Source organism: Mytilus galloprovincialis, chromosome 13 (assembly GCF_965363235.1).
Source record: "Mytilus galloprovincialis chromosome 13, xbMytGall1.hap1.1, whole genome shotgun sequence".
Lineage (NCBI taxonomy): Eukaryota > Metazoa > Mollusca > Bivalvia > Mytilida > Mytilidae > Mytilus > Mytilus galloprovincialis.
The window spans coordinates 37,420,937-37,443,182 of NC_134850.1; the positions used below are offsets into that span (position 1 = coordinate 37,420,937).

At 33.3% G+C, this 22,246-nt stretch overlaps 2 long non-coding RNA genes across 2 annotated transcripts in view; one reads left to right on the top strand and one right to left on the bottom strand.

Annotated features, from left to right (window-relative positions):
- Positions 1 to 22,246, top strand: part of LOC143056037 (uncharacterized) — a 78,422-nt gene that overhangs the window by 12,958 nt on the left and 43,218 nt on the right. The window lies entirely within an intron of this gene.
- LOC143056462 (uncharacterized) lies at positions 1,079 to 5,765 on the bottom strand. Its single transcript, XR_012972360.1, has 3 exons — positions 5,628 to 5,765; positions 1,925 to 2,221; positions 1,079 to 1,543 (listed from the first exon to the last, which is right to left on the bottom strand). It is a non-coding gene; the product is annotated as an uncharacterized LOC143056462 (long non-coding RNA).

The window sequence follows — 22,246 nt, forward strand, 5'->3', positions numbered from 1 at the left end:
AGAGAGAAACTCTAGTCAAGGTTTAAGATTAGCTACCCTGATGACGCAAACTAATATATATCTGGGGGTTTTAACAAAACTTTTAAGTTTGATATCTTTCACCTCTTCATCGTAATTATGAATTGGGTCACAGGTCAGAAAAAAGATGTGTTTACGAATTAATAAAAACACTGGAGGAAAAGCGAAGACTTTAAAAAGAACGAACAAGAACGTCACGTTTTAAATCTAGGCGACACTGTAACATAAAACAACTGATGTAATGGTCAACTTTTTAATGATCTTTGATACGACGAAACAGTTTCACTAGTGGAATAACAGAACAATGGTAAAGCGGCAAACATATTATGCCTGACTTCAGGATATCCATACACATATTAACCTTTGAGTCAAAAACGTGTTCTTATCTCCCTGTGTAGAAGAACTAGAGAAACTTTGGTATATGACGTATAGATATTGAGACCTTGTTCATCAGCAAAATAACATCAATGTAGTTACCATTTAGAGCCTTTTATTAAGATGGCATTTATAAAGAGTCAAATAACAAAAATATCAAACTACAAATAAAATTAAAAACGGAAATCCCTGTATCAAATGGAAAAAATCAAAAGTTCAAATACGTCAAACTAATGGAGAAATATCGTAAAGCACGAGTTAAAGTGGCGGATTGAATCTGTTTCTTGAATAGATTTTTATCCTTTCTTTTCAAACTTTTGCAGAAAGTTGTGATGTTTATATGTGAAGTCATCAGACATGACGTTACAATAGGTAATTTCAAAAAGGAACTAAGTAAAATTTTACGTCTTAATTAAATTTTGACCAATCATTTGCAGAGAACAGATATTTCACAAGCGAGAAGACACATTTTTCTCACACCGATCCAAAAATGTGAAAATAACACAACAATTAGAGAAACCTGGATTTTTAGAAACCTCTTACTTGTATGACGCATAAAATTCCATTATATTGAAAACAATGTATAAACAAAACAAACAGCATTGCCATTGGGGTAAATGACAAAAGATACAAGAAAAACGGGAAAATACTGGCATAAATATAACAGAGCCAATTTAATGGCCTATTATCGAAGAAAAAATGTTTTATTTCTGGAATTACAGTGAATACAAGAGTACAGCGGCAAACATGTTATGCTGGATTTTAGGGCTTCCATACAAATATTCACTTTCGAATCCAGGATGTGTTCTAACCCAAACCATATCTCCTTTCTGTAGAACAACTGGAAAAACTTTGGTCTGTGATGTATACATATTGCCACCATGCCCATCCGCATGTAGAACGTCAATCTGGATACCATTTACCACAATATCTAGTCCAATCTGTTTAGATGGCACTGCAAACCCACTGAATGAAAACAGATACAACCCATTAAGTGGAGATATGAAATGTCCATGTCGGGCGTCATACGCATTGCCTTCGTTTAATGGAACATTGTCATATTCAACTATCTGGTGTACTCCTAGGCTACTAATGGGTTTAGACGTGTATGCTCTGAATGCAACGTGTTGTACAGCATCTGGAGCTGGACCTGAAACATAACAATATTTGTAAACAAAATATCGTCCTATTAAGTGTAAAGAATAATCGTGCAATTTGTTTCAACGTACAAATTTTAAAAAACACACCTATTTTGTATTAAATATTTACTACTTTCTGGTATGTCGTTTCAGACCGGGTGCGAATAAGCGGTGTATCACAACGAGAAACGATATTTACTTTTTTCATTGTAGCTTAGGTAGCCAATACAAAGTTCAGAGGAAAACTAGTCTGAGTTGTTGTAATGAATATGATTGTTTTCCCCAAAGCATAATATTCGAATATCAACAATATCCTTACATTTAAACAGATTTAGACTAAATGAGCTGGCATTGGAATAACAGCCAAAATATATAATTAATGCTAAACATACTGCCCAACAAAAGCCTCTTTTTGAAATCTTTCCCAATTGAGTCAATCCCTGATTTTATATTGACATCTTGTTTGATATCTCTCGGTTTGACCATCCTTAAACTCTGGTTTGGTGTTGGTACCAAAGTGTTATTACTGGATGAACGTTTTTGATTTCCTTGCATTTTGAAATTTGTTTTACCATCTGCACCACAGACGGTACTCAAACACATGTGTAAAACTGTTCTGGTGTGGTCGTTTTCCTTTTTAAGATCGTAATTTTCCTTCTCTAAACGCTCCATCCTCTTTTCAAGAAAATCTATTAAACAATAAAAAATAAACCGATTATTCATCATGTATCTCAAAATACATACTTATCTTCGCTGATAGTAAAATAATTTCAAAAAAGTTTTGTATCACTTTACAGGGGCCTTGTTCTTCTTAAATGCTTGAAATTAATTTGAGTATATCATTATATCATTAGTTGGAGCAAAGTGTTTTGCAGAATTGGTATAATGATATAGGAAGATGTGGTATGAGTGCTAAATATTAACCATAGCACAATAACGGGATGTATAAGTACCAAGCACATAACATAGATATAACCAACAAATGTACAGAAACGACATCAAGTTTTTTTATATTCCAATGTGTACTTTAATAATGTACCCATTTTATAATGGATTTGTTTCTTCGACATTAAGAATCTCTATTATGTCTAAATATAACTTTTTAATAATTTTTAAATATTAACTAACGTTTCCGCCCAAAATCAAACCTTGAAATATATAACAATGTGTTTGTGTATTTGTATTTCCACTTATAAGATAATTACTAAACTCAATCTCGAAAATGTGCTATCTTCTTCCCTAGAACTTGATATACCGGTAATATTTTTTTGCATGCACTAGGTTGATGCCGCTGCTGTTGGAGGTTTCGACCCGACAGTTTCACCAGTCCAGTTGTCAGTACTTTTGTGTTGACACGAATTGTCATAGATTTGGTCATAATTATAAATCAACTGTTTAAAAAAAATCTTTCAATTGTTCTAAATACTAAGGATGTTCTACCCTAGACATAGACCACTTTAGCTGTATTGTGCAATACTTCTCAATGTTCTTCATTTTGGTACAGTTGTTTTGCATTTTTTACATTTTTTATTTCGAGCATCACATGGTGAGGCTTTTGTAAACGAAACGCCGTCTGGTGTATAAAATTTGAATCTTGGTATTTATTGATATATGTATATTTCTTGGTACTTGATACAAATGACCTACGGAAGAACAATTTATATAATTTATATGTTTGTTTTTTTTAAATAACTTGCGTGTAATGTACATGTACGTACAGTGATGTGTTTTGTGTTATGAAGAACGTTATTGGTAGTTAAGGTCGTTACAAACCTTCCTCGTCGTGTTAACAAATTATTCGCAAAATTAAGGAATGGAGGTCAGTCTGAGAACTACATGTAAATAAACTCAGACGCATCTTATGTTAGGACGTCCTAAACATATCCTATGTGCGAAATCCTAAATAGTTAAAGTAATTGTTTGATAAAACATTTATTAGAGATGAAAACAATTAATAAATTTGTTTACCAAATTTTGTAATAACAAGTATTTAATGAAAATAAAATGCATGATTTCAAATGTAGTTATAAAATAAAATCAAAATAGGATTTTGATATTAACTGTAAAACAAGTTGCTTTCTTTAAAAAAAGAAATGCAATCGTAAACCCAAATGCTTGTTTGGCATTATATAAGAAAATTGTTTAATAAAGACGTATATTGTTTTATATTACTTTTGTTGTATAAGAATTAGAAACTGACATTGATTGTTTACTTAATGTAACACCGGCGTCACACATCAACGTATAGCTCCGACGTACGTCGGCCGTGGTAAAAAAATCATGCACGCTACCAATACGCTAGTAATTTTGGATGCATTCAACCTGTCAATCATATCTGTATCGTGTGCACAACGAGCTTAAAGCGTGTATTGGGCGTGCGAAAAGCGTACCTACGCGTTTATCTGGCGTTCAGGTGACGAGTGTTGGCGTATGTCAGGCGTATGTCTAACGTAGATGGAATGGACGCTACGAAGGAAAAAAGTATATTGAACGTATTTGAGACGTGTCCCGGTCATATCTGGAACGATAATCTATGCTTTCGGAGTTTCTGGGACATGATGGGGTGTTTGTTTTAGTTAAAGTCTAACGATTTTGAAGCGTATACAACGTGCCCTTACCGTGTCTCAAACTTATCTGTAGCGTTTTCAAAGCCCTTATAGTGTGTATATTTTGTGCGTGTATCGTACAGGTGTACGCTTGACACACGCTTGAGCTGAATGAGTTTTTTATGCTCCATAAAAATTTGCTGGAGTAAAAGCGTTCACCAAGCGTATACCTTTGCATTTCGACGTACTTCAAACTTATGCAACGCACGTTTAACGCTTGCTTAAGCGTTCCTCTGGCGAGCAACTAAGTTACGTATACGGACTTTACGCCGACCATGTTAAGTCTGCTAAAATTGCATGCATGATTAATTTTAAGGTTATCAGTCTTAATTAAAGTGGCACATTTAATTCGTTGTTTAATTGCTTGAAGTGTTATTTCTTACATCTGCATGGTCAAAAGTATTTTTTTAAATATATTTTAGATTTAGATTTCAGGTTGTCTTTTTCATCTTGAATACCAACTTATCAGTCACATTTTAATGACGAAAAGGATCCAGAGGTTATGTGACCTCATAGTTTTAATAAAAAGTAGAAAATGTTGCAATATTTAAACAAATCCGCGTTTTTTACACCTATTCGAGACACGTATTTTAGATTATGTATACACGTCTTCGTCTATCATAGACGTAAAATTTCAAGAAAGTGCAAGAAAGACTTCCTTTTAATTTCAGTATGAAAAAAAAATAGCCTGCTTTGTACATCATGCACATATTCCCTAGACCCGTAATCTTAAATGAAATGATAATGATTATTAATATTTCTTTTAAAGATTTTAGTTAATAAATCTCGTTTCGAATATAAATCATATTGCTTACATGAAATCTTATCTCATATCACCTTAACACAGCTGGTTTCAACGATTGATATTATAAATTATGATTCATATGTAACATATCTCTATAGCAACTTTAAGATGTTCATGCTTCTTCAACAGGTCAATTAATAAGCTATTGTGCATGTATATGCAAGGTGGCCATGGAAAGAACAGATGTATTCAGAATAATATCCGGTGTTCCGAAAGACTACGGACATCGTCCAATATATACTTTTTGTTTTAAAATGAGAATATTGAATTCGTAGTGTCATCGTATCGTAAACACACGAAGGTCAAAGTTTAAAATCATGCACAATTTTCTTTATACGAGTTAATAACCGATGGTGCGTCTCTTTTCACGTTCATCTTAACGTAAACAAATGAGAAAAAAGCATGCACAAAGTTAGGATGAAGATAAGATGATCTTAAGACACCTAATTAGGTGTCCTAAAGTTAGGACGAACATGTGATATATCCTAAGTTAACAGAGCTTCGATAACACGACTTAGGACAAAGACTTGTCATAAGATGGTCTTAGGACACGTCCTAATCCTAAGATAGCTTCCAGGACTATTTTTTTTATATACGCCAGACGCGCGTTTCGTCTACAAAAGATTCATCAGTGACGCTCGAATCCAATAAAGTTTAAAAGGCCAAATTAAGTATGTAACTTACCAAGTCGTTGTAAAATAACATCATTCGCAGTATCTGTAGTAAGTGCATTACAGCATTTATGCCATATTTGGAAAACACACACAAGAACAACAAACAATTTAATCATGTAAGTATGTCTGATCGTCTTCCAATTTTCAGAGATAACCGAATAACTGATTTCAGTTGATAAGGAAGACAAGGTAAACAAGACCGAAATAAAATTTCCGAATGTTGTATGTGATTATCCATAATTTCCGCAGCGTTGGTGAACCGTCCACCCCCTCATTCAAAAAAACAAAGTATAAATCAAAACAATAGTTACACAAAGAAGAAAACCCAAAATAACAAAACTACAAGGACAATTTAAAACAGAAAGTCCTTCCTACATTGTATGGCAGAAAAAAAAACCAAAATCAAACGAATAGAAAACATCTGTTTTAATTTTGAGTGCGATTCTACACCAGAGTTGATGTTAATCTAGCCATTCGGTCACATGACTTAAAATATTTCAATCCTTTATTGATTGAATTAACACACATAAATAAAATACAAAAAAAAGTAAGCAATGAACGTGGTTGTTAAATTTGATATATACACATGGAAAAAAGTATTGCAACACCTTGATTTTTTAAAACTTGAAAAATCAGCCTTTTATTTTGGATTGAATTTGATGAAATATTTGTAAAATAATATTGAAACATACTTTATGATCACATTGGCATTTTAACGAACAAAAAAATTTTGAAAAAAAAATGATTTATTTAACCACAATCTTAATAACAAAATGAAGTGTTTTTTGTACAAAAAACTGCATTTTACAACTTTTACTGTAGTCGAACTTTACAATGTCAGACATTTCAAAATTAATCTTAAGATGATTGTTCACATCATGGTTGATCGTTATACGCCAAAGAATTAGTACTTTGTGCGCAGCCTCCATTCAAACGGTTAACCGCCACTTAACGTCTTCTGATTCCTGGCATAAATCGACTAATTTGTTGCTAAGGTAGCAGCAACCATTTCTGATGAAGGGCATTGTTAATTTCATCACGTGTTTGGACTGGGGTGTCCATTCGAGCACATTACGCCCAAACGTGTCCCATATATGCTCGATATGGGTCAAATCCGGGCTACGATCGGGCCAAGGAAGATAAACCGAATTCCATTGGAACAATGTATCTTCCTCCACGATGCTTATTTCCAACTTTGGCGAGCTATGCACTACATTGGATACGGACAACTGTGTGTCTGTTCGTAAGCAAAGGTCCCCGAAATGGTCTTATCGCACGATAACCAGTAGCGATGAGTCGATCTCGAACAATTTTTGTTAAAAGGCTCCTGTATGCCCACCAATCTCTTTTTTATGATTGAATTGTATGCAATGGGTTTCTTTCTGACCAACCTTCATTATGCTTGATTTTCCCCAGCAGATGGCATAAGGGGTCTTTTTGATCTCGGATAATCTTTAACATCGTTTATTGCCTGATTTTTATTCTCAAAACGACTAATAATGGGATGGTGATGACAAACAAAACGTGTGGTTATCACAGCAACATTCCTGCTTCTCTCGTGCTGATAATCTGCCATCTTGCTGCGGTTAAGAGTGGTGGAGAACCCATTACAAGGTGTCAATCACCTAAATTTATAAACTTGGTTATTTAAAGTGTTGAAAACAATGAGGATAAAAACACCTGTTTTGCTGTTTACGATCCATACAGTAGCTGCATGTGCAGATAAGAACTTATCGAGTCGATAATTATTGATCAAACTCAGGTGATATTTAAATAATGTTTAACTGGTTCTATTTTAACAAATTATATCACAAAAAAAATAAAGAGTGTTTTTTTAATTTCACTTTCAATTTGGTGTTGCAATACTTCTTTCCATATGTATATATGATTTATTTGTGTTTCTTTGTTAAATATTTTGTTCATGAGTCGTTGTCAATATAATGGATTTTGATTCGACTGTCATACAAGTGAGAGGTTTAGTGCTTTAAAACCAGGTTCAAGTCACAATTTTCTATATAAGAAAATGCATGTACCAGTCAGGAATAAGACAATTGTTGTCCATTCACTTGATGTGTTTTATCAGTTGATTAGGGCCTTTTCGTTTGAATTTTCTTCAAAGTACAGTATTTTGGTGATTTTACTTTTTGGTATAGGCATCTCCTAACGTAGAAAATGGAAACGACTATATAGAAAGCTGTCAAGATCTTTTCATTACAAATGTACCTCTGATATCATATTTTCAGCTTTTTATTGGAATTGGCTCTTGGGTTACCTCTTTTTTTTCTTCGGGGAAATGACTCATACCTCTCTATGGGTTTCGCTTTACAATCTTAACCCTCTCCCTTTCACACCGGTACAGCATACCGGTGAGACCACTTTCAAGATTTTTTTGGGGACATTTAGACATGTTTAATCGCCATTTGCTGACGTACAGATGTGGTTAAGGGCTCAAATTAATCCTCAGATAACCAGCAATGCGATTTAATGTGCATCAAACCTCTATCATTAATAGTTAATAAACAAGTCGCCCCTTACTGATGTGTAATTTTTCTGTAAAAACCATTTATTTTTCTTCGAATTTTGAGGGATATTCTCAAATAGAAGTGCAAAGAAAACTGCTCTTTTAAGCGGATTTATGTCTTTTTTTAATAACTGTGCAGTGAATAGTATTAAACTAATAGTTCTAACTTGTACACTAGTTGCAAATGTAATTTTTAGTGTAGCAGTGCAATCACAAACTTGAATTACGCTAAAAATCTGAAGTCATTTCTTAAAGATATTATGAGAAAAGAGACAAAAACCGCTAAAATATTCTGAATTTTTTTTGGCAAAGTTGAAATAGATGTTACAAAACATGGTTTCGTAAGTGTTGCGGTATACTAAAGTTGAAAACACTTTTGTTTGATTAAAGAAACATGTATATTTCAATGAAAAAATGACAGTTTAAAGAGTGGATTCCTTCTAAATTTGCGTAAAAATCATGCACTTGGCAACAAAAAATTATCATCTGAACACATAATTCCAAAAAGAAAACAAACTGGGTGAGAATCTTTATATTATTTTTTTTTTTCATTTCTTTCGTAGTAGTAGAGTTAAGTACTTAAATTTCGATAAATTCACTACAATGTCAATGGCGCAGGGGTACGCTGATCTATTCCAAGGCGCTAAGATTGAGAGTTCGATTCTCACTGCCGGAGTTGGAAAAATACTTTCCTATATTAAATGTAACTTAACTTCAATTTCAAAAAGGAAACCTACGAATTTTTTTTTAAAGAATGTGTGTGCAAAGTTACCCCCCCCCCTCCTTTTTACCCCCTTTGTTCCATCGGGCTCGGTCAAGGGTGTCCCAGATCGAGCTAGCATTGGTAATTCAATGAATTTTCCCTTGTAAAAACAAAGTTTAGGTTGCTGATTGATTGAAAACGAATTAGACAAATAACTAGGGTCCAAGTTTGAAATCGGACAAAAAGAGCGTCTAAAATCAATTATTTTGAATGTTACGGACATCGATATTTCAAGGCCTATAGCACGTTATGCGTCTATTTATATCACTATGACAACTTATATGGCTTCAACAGACTCGAGGCATTGTGTTTCCATCAAAACCTGACCCTATTATTCCACCAATATGTCTCTGCACGACTTTTTGCCCAAGGATTTCGTATTTTTTCACTTTTTCTCCAACAGTCACGTGACTTTTGGAAATATACCACGTGACCAAAATTGACAAATTATCGTCAAACTTAATTTTTTGAAATATTTTACCAATTATCTTTCATTTGAGCCCAACATGGCATGTGTATGACCATTGATGCGAATTCTGTATTCATTTAAACTTCGATAATGTATTTTCGATAAGTAAAGGTCTAAAATGCATGAAAGGGAAAGGGTTAATAAATTAGAACTGACAGTTTTCCTGTCGATTGCCGTAGGTTCTCTTCAGATAATTCCTTCGTATTCCACAAATAAAAACTTGCAACCACACAATAGTCAGTATTGCCGAAGGTGGGGTTTAACACCAAAAAAAGATATCAATCAATCGATGTAAAGAAGACTGTTGTCTGCTCTATGGTTGGGATGTTGTCGCTTTGACACATTCCCCATTTCCTTTCTCAATTTTATGCGTTGATTTCCAAAAAAAAAAATAGTTGTTTGCATTTTTGAATGATAATTTCACAAATCGTTCAGTTTTAAATTATTTTTAGTTCAATGAACCATTTCAACCATATAAATGGTTTCTCGTTACTGACAGTAAGAAACCATTGATCAGCAAGTAAGAAACATATATAAATAATGTCAAAACACCAATATTGAGTGCGAGATATATGCATACGTTTGATATCTTTTTTTTTTTTCGTTTGAACAGATTTTTGTGGATTGAGAGAATATTGTATTTTCGTAGATATTTGATTTCGTTGTTTTGTACCCGTCTGTTTACAAGCTTAATTTAAATGTCTACCTCGTTGAACATCTATATTCATGGTTAACATCTAACTGAAATTTACGAAAATTGGTATCCAGCAAAATAAAGTTAATCCATAGAAATAAATTAAAAATGTCTATAACAGAAAGGTAAGCATAAGTATGCGAACCAGGGTCATATTTTTCCATCAACCAGGAATAGGGTTTTATCCGCCATTTAATGGAAAAGTTATTCAGACTTTGTAACAAGATGGATAGATACTTAATAAAAACACAAGGTAGTCGAGACACAAAGAGACACAAAGAGAACGCCGAATCGATTAGAAAACTGAAAATGCAGACGGAGAAAAACAAGTAGTTGTAAAAAATCGACAATTCTCTTACTACAATTTTATACTTGACATTCAATACAACGTGATATGAAACTAGGCAAGGACCAGCTTGAATGAAATATTAATTTCTTAAAAACCATGTCTGTAGTTCTTTCAGACAAAATTGAAGAACATATGAAGCTGGCAATATTCGTATCTAGTGTTAAAAAAAGAAATGATTCGTATTCATATTGACAGACAGCAGTACAGATACATCAGTAACAGAACAAGAAAGTGTTTTGATCAGATATGTTCACCCTGAGACACACGAACTAGTTAAGGAATGACAACTTAACTTCAAAGGAAGGAGGTATGGGTTTTTTTTGTCTAAAAAGATATGATTCCCAGTTTGATGAAGAAACAAGTGTGGGGGGCAGGCAGATGACAAACGAATTTATTTGAAACCAGATTTTCCAAATAAATCAAAGTCTTAACTATTGGGGGAAATTATTTTACTGAGAGGGTGGAATTTTCGCAAAAATATTTCAGACTCATCCGAGAAACATTACACTCATTCCCACTGTGAACTTAAATGGTTGCTCCCTTACTTCGTCTGCTAGTATTGAAAATATGGGAAATGTAAATGCAGATGGTGTATATACTACAATAAAGTCAGGTGTGTAAAAGTGTGTCTGACATTGGGTAATAATGAGGTTGAAGGTCACCAAACAATTATCTGTGTAAACATAGCTGGTGTAGATGTCAATTAATTATTTGTTAAAATCAGGAAACAGACATGCAACTCACAAAAGAGGGACAAAAGATACTAGAGGGACAGTCAGACTCTTAGATTGAAAATAAACTGACAACGCTAAAAAAAAAAAAAAGACAAACAGACAAATAATAGTACAGAAGACTCAACATAGAAACCTAGAAACTAAGCAACACGAACTCCACCAAAACCTGGGGGTGATCTCAGGTGCTCCGGAAGGGTAAACAAATCCTGCTCCGTATGTGGCACCAGTCGTGTTGCTTATGCTATTAAAAATCCGATAAATAGTCTAATTCGGTAGGTCACATTGGTGACAACGGAAGGGTATTGTAGTTCTGGCATAAGGAATATATCCGATATCATCTGTAAAACGGTTATTCCATAACGGTCAACAAACTCGTGATGGAGTCCGTTAAATTTAGGAAGGGATGATTTCTCTTGGTTGAATGGCGTCTGTGTGAGCAGCAATCCTCTATCAAGGAAATAATGATAGAAAATACAAGCGCTGGAATATCGTATCAAATGGGGGACATATACTCCGTAGTCAACATAGTCACCAATTTTTGCGTTATTTAGTGAGAGAACATCATCTATATAGCAAAACGTAAAGTTTTAGGAATTTTGGTCCTCAATGCTCTTCAACTTCGTACTTTATTTGGCCTTTTTAACTTTTTTGGATTCGAGCGTCACCGATGAGTCTTTTGTAGACGAAACGCGCGTCTGGCGTATATACAAAATTTAGTGCTGGTATCTATATGAGTTTATTTACAACCACTGGGTCGATGCCACTGCTTGTGGAGATTTATTTCCCCGAGGGTATCACCAGCCCAGTAGTCAGCACTTTTGTGCTAAATTGAGTTATCATTGATATGGTTAAATTTATAAATTAACTGTTTAAAAAATTTTGAATTTTTGAAATACTAAGGCTTTTCTACCTCAGGCATAGATTACCTAAGCTGTATGTGGCAAAACTTTTAGGAATTTTGGTCCTCAATGCTCTCCACCTTGTACTTTATTTGGCCTTTTTAACTGTTTTGTATTCGAGCGTCACTGATGAGTCTTTTGTAGACGAAACGTGCGTCTGGCGTATATACAAAATTTAGTCCTGGTATCTATGATGAGTTTATTTACAACCACTGGGTCGATGCCACTGCTTGTGGAGATTTATTTCCCTGAGGGTATCACCAGCCCAGTAGTCAGCACTTTTGTGCTGACATGAATTATCATTGATATGGTTATATTTAAAAATGAACTGTTTACAAAATTTTGAATTTTTGAAATACTTAGGCTTTTCTACCTCAGGTATAGATTACCTTAGCTGTATTTGGCAAAACTTTTGGGAATTTTGGTCCTCAATGCTCTTCAACCTCGTACTTTATCTGGCCTTTTTAACTTTTTTTGATTCGAGCGTCACTGATAGGTCTTTTGTAGACGAAACGTGCGTCTGGCGTATATACAAAATTTAGTCCTGGTATCTATGATGAGTTTATTTATAGGATATTGCTAACTTCTTATTTTTTTTCCTAAGAAGTTCCTGTATGAAGCCAGCCTCATACATTTTTTTTCTAATAACAAAGAAACAATTAGGCAAGAAGAGGGGCACAATTTTATCTATTATAAAAAAAGAAGATGAGGTATAATTGCCAATGAGACAACTCTCCACAAGACACCAAAATGACACAGAAATTAACAACTATATGTCACCGGACGGCCTTCAACAGTTAACAAAGCCCATACCGCAAAGTCAGCTATGAAAGGCCCCGAAATGACAATGTTAAATATTTCTAACGAGAATACTAACGGCCTTATTCATGTACAAAAAAATGATCGAAAAACAAATATGTAATACATAAACAAACGACAACCACTGAATTACAGGCGCCTGACTTAGGACAGACACATACATACTTAATGTGGCGGGTTTAAACATGTAAGCGGGATCCCAACACTCCCCCTAATCTGGGACAGTGCCTGTATTGTTTTGTTTGCACATCGTTGACACAAACTTCATGTAATAGCAACTGACGACGCTGTTGTTGGTCATCCTTGAGAAAGAGATGTAAGGCAACTTTTGCAGGTCTGAGTTAAGTCACTTGAATGAGTAGAAGCTGCAATTTAAGAGACAAACTAAAAGAAATTGCTAATAAACGATCTCACTGGATCAGATCAGTGATGATCGATTGAAAAAGCTTTATATTTTCATGACTCTTAAAGAAACAAAATAGAAATTATATTGACATTTTAGTGTATTCAATAAAATGTGTTGATTTATTTCAAATAACATTATTCCAAATGTCTCATTATCACTGGACTAGTATATATTTTGCTTTATTCAAACATCGTTGTCAATATAATGGAGTTTTAATGCGACTGTCATATAAGTGGTAGGTTTAGCTAGCTTTAAAATCAGGTTTTATCAACCATTTTTACACAATAAAAAGGCCTGTACCAAGTCATGAATATTAAAGTTGTTATTCATTCATTTGATATGTTTTGAGCTTCTAATTTGCCGTTTGATTAAGGAATCTTCCTCGTAGTTTTTTTTTAAATGTTCGAACATCTTCTTGTACAAACAGATATAGCCTCCATAGTATTTCGTTAAAGTTAAAGTTGCTAGCCATAAAAAAAAGCCGATAATACACCAAAAAAAATTAGGAATAGCCGAATAAATTGGATAATAAATGAGGCCAACCCAACAAGCAACACATAACTAGACGTACAACAAACAACTACGAAACACACACGTTTCAATTAGCTGCATTTGGTACTGGTATGAATCTGATTTACTCATAAACATGACATTGTAGATCTCATTTAAAATGAATTGGTTTAGAATAGTATTTATTGAAATAAACACACCATCAACAAGTTATTTGTACTTTCAGTATTATCTTTTTATTGTTATTTTGTTTACATAAGTTCTTTAGATGACTTTTCATGCAAAGTTCTAAATCAATATCATTTGACTAAATTCGTTTTATATTTTGTCAATACTGTGAATCAGGAAAAATAAGCATTTTTAATTATCTTTAAAAAAAAACCATTTCAAAACTTATAGAAAAATTTCGGTGGATTCCGGTTTTACTCAACATTTTTGATACAGTATCCAGAGAATGTATTGTACACTCCTGTTGGTTGTCCAGCTGATCCGGAAAGTTTGGCAGCGTCCGTTTTACTTCTGACCCAAACAGAATCACCCTTATTTAACATTAGAATTAAAGTTTGTGTCATCGCTGAATTCTGATGTCCACTTCCATCAAGATACAAGTCTACCAGCGAAATGTTATTTTGTACAATTTCCAGAGTAGGTGACACATGATAAAAATTAAAGGCAGTAGCAGTAATCAGATATAATCCTTTTACCGATGCAGTAAATTTTCCGCTTTGTAAACTGTAACCATTTCCGACATTGGTCAAAACCTTATCAAACACTAGGGTCTGTTGCGCATCAATAGTCAAGGTCTTTTGTAATGCCGTTGAAAAGGCCGCCGGAAGATTGGATGGTGTTGAATTTTCTACAATACAAATCATTTAAATGCGTCAGATATTAATCATGCAACCAAATTCATGCGTTTTCTTGTGCTGAAAAAGATCATGGCCATATTTGAAATACTACATTTCTAAAGTTTTTTTTTATTGAGTCGTCTCTATATTTTGTCAATTCATTACATATTGGGTAGTGCGTAGGATGAAATAATTATGGTGTACACCTATAACAGTTACCGCTCCGACTATTAGTACTTCAAAGCATATCTGTTCAATTGAACTCACAAAACGCGAAAAAAAAATTAAAATAGCAAGTATTCTACCTGGGGAATAAATATGTAATTAAACTATGAATTAAACCTGCCAGCTGAGCCTAAGTTTTTTTTTGCTGTGCAAAACACTCATGCCATAACATTTTATTAATATAGAAAGTCAAAAGGTTTCACATTTATTTTGTATTTCAAATTAAGATGAGATTAGATCAAAACGAGAGAGAGAGAGAGAGAGAGAGAGAGAGAGAGAGAGAGAGAGTAATACTAGTAGAGAGAAAATCAAAAGTAAAAGCTATACTGAATAGCTTTAAAGATTTTATATTTTTATTTCAATTTTTTGATATTAAGTGGTTAGTTTGTGCTAATATATAAGTTTGACATTTGTTTATGTACCTGTCCCAAAGTCAAGAAACTTGTCGGTGAATGTTTTCCTTATTTAGGAAATCGGTGATATGGCGGATCTGCTTGGTCTCGGTTTGAGTTTGGATTCCTCCCCCATTTTGTCAAATTATCAGAACTAAATACAGGTTGCATACGAGTTGGCGGATTAGCTAGCTAAAAAAGTTTTCCCATAAAATGGCATAATTTCTGGGACAAGCTCTGCCCTAAATCAGCAATGACAGTTGTTTTCTCTTCGTTTGGCTGATATAGTCGAGCGTTTGATTGTGACCTGTTTTAATGGACTTCCACTTTTTTTGTCTGGGATTCAGTTATTGGCTATACAGAAAACCAGTTAGGGATAGGGACACATATTCTTTATCAATAAACAAATAAATGAAAAGCATTCGTGGTTGTGTCCTTTTACTATTTATCAAAAAAACAAATTCCACAATCATTGTTTTACATTCTACCGGTAATTATTAAATTCTACTATATCTTACCAGAATTTAGCTCCAAGAAAGCCTGGCCATAATTCAACATGCAAATTACAACAAGCGGTACATGAAAGATTGACATGATGAAAGAAATTTAAAAAAAGTTCCTAATAGGTTTAACTTTATACTAATTTTATCTCAACACCTGTCAACAGAAATACGTACAGATAAAAGTGACAAAAAGTTATCAACTTACAAGTAAGAAAATATTTTATCTTTCAGTGTTAGAATAAATAAAATCGTGGCAAAAACATCTGTCTTGTCAATCAATTTAAAAATAAATTATTTGGAATGATTGTCAATGTGAAAACTTCCAACAAGAGACCAATTGACAGTAATAATTTAGAAACTATATGTGTATTGGTACAGCAACCAACCCAATGTTGAAAAATCTTACGTTTCAATTGCATGATAGAAAATAAATTACATCCATATCTTTTAGTACCTGTGAACAAATTCTCTATATTCTCATCGGTCAATTTTTTATATAAATTTTGGTCTCCGAAACTGCAATTTCCAACCAGTTCAAACTCTTTCCGAATGATGATAGGAACATTATGTATCAAGAAATGTTAAAACTGATCGAGAATCATACCTTTTACATGTAGAAGCTTACCTTTTAAGAATATTTGAATTCACAAACCTTTCTCTTCAATGTACCGTTAAGAACATTTGAATCGAATACGGTAGCACTAATGTGTGGAAGATCCTTGATACAAATGATGATTATAAGAATCATCTCTATTAACAATTCCCCTTTCAAATTGTCAAATAGCGTTCATAGAAGCTGCAGTGGCACGCATTGTTTTTTAAAGACTATTAGTAATCAAATTTTTATCATTTCCACTTAATGCATTTGATAGTGGATATATGAGTTTGAATGTCCATTTAGTATCATTCGCTTCTCTCATATGCTTTGAAATTCCTTACAAACAGTAATTATTTCTTCCAAATAAATGACCAAATTTTACCACAAAGTTGTTTCTTTTTTAATTTTAATTGGTCATTTTACAAATATTTGAACCTTAGAACGAAATCAATGCCTTAATCCTTTCAAACTTTGTTTATCTTGTGAAATTTTGATTGTTGTCATTGTATCATTGGTATCAACTATATAATTTTCAATATGAAGCGATTTTTTTCATCAAAACGCTGAACTTATTTTCTCAAATCAAATCTTCTTTGTCATGGGAATGTCTTTTTCTGAATGAAACTTCTTTCCTCGTCCTTATGAATTTTAGTGAAATGTTGTGTCATTGAAAGGCATTTTTGAATTCAGCTTAGTCATGTTGGAAGAAAATGAAGTCTGATTTCACAATCTGTTCAAGAACCAGGAATGTTCTCAGTTCGTTTTCATGACAAATATTAAATATTGATATACTAGGTGTGAAAAATAATGGCAAAAGATATGTACAGATAATTTATCTTTTATTCGACATTTTCAAAATTTGACAAAATGATAAAAATAAAAAAGGCATCCAGCCTAGGGTGCACAAATTGTTCTCTACACCAAGGCAGATCGGACTGCGCTTGTGTACCGATTACAATAAACCCAACCAAGTCACGTTGAAAGCTAATTTTTAATAATTGCAGATTGATAAGTCGTTGGATGCAATTTTGGGAGAACAGTATTTCTGTACCGCCGACCTTGAGAATAGTTTTCTTCAGAACTCGGTTCGGGAAAAGACTGCTGTTGTCAACCACAAGGGTTTATTTCATGTAAAATAGATTCTGTTTTGTCAAGTTAACACTCTGACAACTTTTAAGAGATCAATGCGAGATATTTTTGTCCTGACATTACGAAACATGTCTCGTCTATCAAGAAGACTTATTCCTATTTGCAAAACCTTCTCACAGAAATTAGAAAGCCAAAGATATATATTTTGTAGAATCAGAAAAGCAAATGAAACTAGAATTGACATTGCAATAGCGGATGTCACCCTGGTCCGCCTATTGCCACTAAACGGCAGCCGATATGAAATTTATCAACTTACATTGATTGCACATTAATGTAATACATTATTCCGTTGTTTTTCAAATTTTTAGAAAGTTTTAGGCTTTTTGCAAATTTCTCATTTGAACCGTTTCTATGGCAACGGTGGCCGTTTTGAAAATTCAAAAAATGGATGGCATGTCTTCACATGCCAAGTATAGTAACATTTCTTCAAAGTTTGATTCAATTTGGCAGACTTTCTGATTTTCCCCATTTTTTCTGTTTCCATGACAACGACAGCCATCTTGGAAATGCCAACCCCCGATTGCACATCTACAAATGGGGGTTAACATTATGGTAAAGTTTGGTCCATAAAATTCCGAGAAATAGTCTGACCTCCGTCAGGGTGACATAAAAAACCAACATACATTTATCTCCTTTCACTATACCAAACAGGTTGGTAAACGGTGTTGTTCTGTGATAAAATAATTGCTATAAATTTCTGGTATATAACAATCAATGATATATAAAATTGTTTGATTGATTGATTGTTGGTTGCTTTACGCCCAGTTGTAAATATATCATAGAAATTTTGGACGAGAACAATTTGATAATAAATACAAAACTACGTGAGTGCTGCAATAAATGACGAATATCATTCACAAAAAATACGGAAACAGATGATGATCATGTATCCCTTTCATTAGCAATTATGATTCCATAATGTTATTTGCGTATTTGCTTGCAAAATTGGCCGCATTTGTTAAACTTTTGACGTAAACAACACGATCCATAAAGTACCTTCAGATTTCGTTGGAATCGGTTATCAGTGAAACCATAGATAAAAGGATTAGTTACATTATTGATCAAGATCAATCGAATCCCAAAATGATACAGGATTTGTTCATGATCACTCATTTTCGTTTTGAATGAAGGTTGGCTGCTAATATAGGCAGTGAGAATGACAAATGGGAGGAATACTATTACAAAAAGAAATGAAATAATCAAAAGTGTTTTAGTAGTCTTCAAACTTCCCTTAAACGAAGACGGAATATTTGATAACCTCAAACTTGAATTTGATTTCATTTCTGACGACGTCACCGTTGATGTTATCCTATCGGAATCGAATCTCATAATACTATTACGTCGCTTTAAAATTGTTCTAGTAATCAAAGCATATGCAACGCTGATAATGGCGGCAGACATGACGAATCCGAAACATAACATTGCATATGTAGCGAGGAGAAAAGACGAATCCCTGTATTTGTCGGCAATGAAACAATCCACACCGGTCACATTGTGTTCAAATTGTATCTTATGGTTGCCGTTCAACATTAACATCGGTATTGAGAAAATGATGGAAACAAGTATCGCATATGAAATTATCCATTTGGCCTTACTTGTTGTCATTTGTAGGGTTAACGGTCGACATATTCTATTATATCTTTCAATAGCTATTAACACTAGAACTGCTATAGAAATTGTTAGTAATACTATTTGATTAAATCTAAATACTCTACAACCATTTGTTATGAACCAAGAGTAGGGTACCAGCAAGTCAACAATTTCTAATGGCATATGAACAACACATGTCACTAAATCTACTACTGCTAATATTTTTACGAAAAGCGGGTAAGTTGAATTCCTATCTGACATATTCCGAAAGACAACCAGTACATGAAGGTTACCAACGATTCCGACTATGCCACAAATATTACAACAGGCATACGCCGCTGTATCATCTTCTCGATCACAAAATTCATGATGTCGGTTGAATTTGTCATGGTAACAAATAGCCAGAACAGCACACTGAAAAAAGGAAATAAACATTCGTATCTCGATTTTTTAACAATAATGTTTATCATAGAGAGCGTAAACGTATTTGTTCTTCAATTACGATAGAAAAAAAATCACTTCATAGTAAGTAATTATTAAAAACTGGAATTAAGGTCATACAAATTGGGGGACAAATCTTTTCACTCTCAATAAAAAAAACATTTACGAAAAAAAAGGATCCAGGTTATGCAGAAAATTTCTTCTGTATTTTTTCCTCTGGAGATTTGTAAAAAATATTTTTTGGTTCATCTATTTTCATTCATAAGTGCGTGTACCAAGCCAGAACTATGAGCGGAAATAGCCACTAATAATGAGCAGCTTTTCAAAAGATTTAAATGTACATATTCTTTAAACTGTCAAAACAAATAGAATCCTCAAAATGATGATATGTATCGTATTATATGAAAATAATAGTTTAGCTCATTATTGAAAGCCAGATGGTGGCACATCCGAAACGTTTGTCTGGATTCACTTTCATCAGGACACTCAAACCTGAAAATTAGTTAATTTATCAACGAAGAATTTATTGGAAAATATGATATATACGTCATGTCAGTACTGAATATACTACTGAGCTGATAATACAACCGTGGAATAACAGTCCCACTATCAAAGTATCTACTTACTGCTAGTAAATGAAATTTACACTTTATATATTGTATGTGTCTAACGTACAAAGTTAACAAAAATAGGCCAAAGTACGGCTTTCAACGTGGAACATTGGCTCCCAACGAACAATAAGCTATACAGAGTCCTTAAAGGTCCGTGTATATCTGCGTCCATTCGTTTTTCGTTTTGAAATATCATAAACAAAAAACAAAAAACGAAAGTGTTTTCATTTTTTGTTTTTGATTTCTTAAAAACCAAAATGAAAAACGAAAATGTTTTCGTTTTTCATTTTTGATTTCACAAAACAAAACTGAAAAACAAAAGTATTTTCATTTTTCATTTTTGATTCTCAAAATCTAAAATCGAAAAATGAAAGTGTTTCCATTTTTCATTTTTGCTTGTATATCTGCGTCCATTCGTTTTTCGTTTTGAAATATCAAAAACAAAAAACAAAAAAACGAAAGTGTTTTCATTTTTCGTTTTTGATTTCATAAAAACCAAAATGAAAAACGAAAGTGTTTTCATTTTTCGTTTTTGATTTCTTAAAAATTAAAATGAAAAATAAAAGTGTTTTCGTTTTTCGTTTTTGATTTCACAAACAAAAAACGAAAAACAAAAGTATTTTCATTTTTAAATTTTGATTTCTCAAAAACTAAAATCGAAAAATGAAAGTGTTTTCATTTTTCATTTTTGATTTCACAAAAACAAAAAACGAAAAACGAAAGTGTATTTATGTTATCTTTCCAACACAGTTTAATTGTCATTCAAAAAATGACAATGTTGTCATTTGTCATTCATTTAAAGGTCGTTAAAGTATACATGCACAGCGGTTGTCAGATCAATACTACTTTAATCGAAGATACTGTCGACGGATGCAAAAGGCTTTACGTTAGCAATCGGAACAATATGGATGCGTGAACTTTATTACTTTTAAGTTTAGAAAGGTCGATCCAAGATTATTAGAATTGATGACCAAGATCCATCTGCCAGTATTTTACGAACTACGAGGACGATAATGTATTTTGCTTGATTTAATTTTCAAAATTTCCGCAATTTCACAATTCAAACTGGGATATTAAATTGGTTTGTCATTAGGAGCCTATAAGGTATTAATTTTGCTTATTTGTGAAGACTATAAGGTGACAATTAACTAGAGGTCGTTGATGGGGGATTATGAAATTGGGAATAGTGGACAAAAATATAAATAAAAGAGACAATGGACCAAGAAATAAATAAAATAACTAGAATAATGGTGTTAAAATGTAATGATAAGAGAATAATTGTCAAAAAGTATAAAAAGTAGAGAAATATGGCATAAAATATCACATAATACAGAAATTAAGAACCCCGAATCCAGACCATCATACTAGTTGCCTTAATGAACGTTAGTTTGTCTCTGGGAGATTGCTATTGGTTATCATATGGTTTCTTTTTATTTCTATGTCTATTAATTCAGAAGCATGCTTTCATTGTTTACCAACATTTTACATATCACATTATAAAAAAAAGACTATTATTTTGCAAACTACCATAGATTTCCGGTAATTGTTCTGCATAGACCACACCACATTGGAGTCCCTGTAAATTTTTTTTCAAGTGGACCGCAGTTACCCACCCTACCCCATCATTACATAAAAGTTAATAAACAAATGTCTACGGAAATACTTCTGTCCGAACAATGTGTAAAGGGGAGCTTGGTAGCTGATGTCTGCTGGAGAAAAAAATCAAGGTTGCTGTTTAGCTTATTTTTTTTCAAAGATAGGTCCAAAGTTGGGGTCGAACACCGAACCCCATCCTTATCGAAAATGTAATAAAAATTGTCCTCACTAGGTGCAAAGGGAAGCTGGGTAGCTGGGGTCTACAGTAGAAAAATCCAGGGTTTTGTTCTGCTTAGTTTTTTTTCTAAAGTAGGTCTAAAGTTGAGGTCGTATACCCTACAAAAACCCTTACCAGACAGTTAATAAAAAAATTCTGCGGTAATACTTTTATCTGCTCTAGGTGAGAACGTAAGCTAGAGATCTAGGGCCTACTTGATCAAAATTACAAGTTAATTTATAGCACGGATCAATCTTTTTTAAGGTAATAAATAATTTACTTGCCCACCATACTTTGA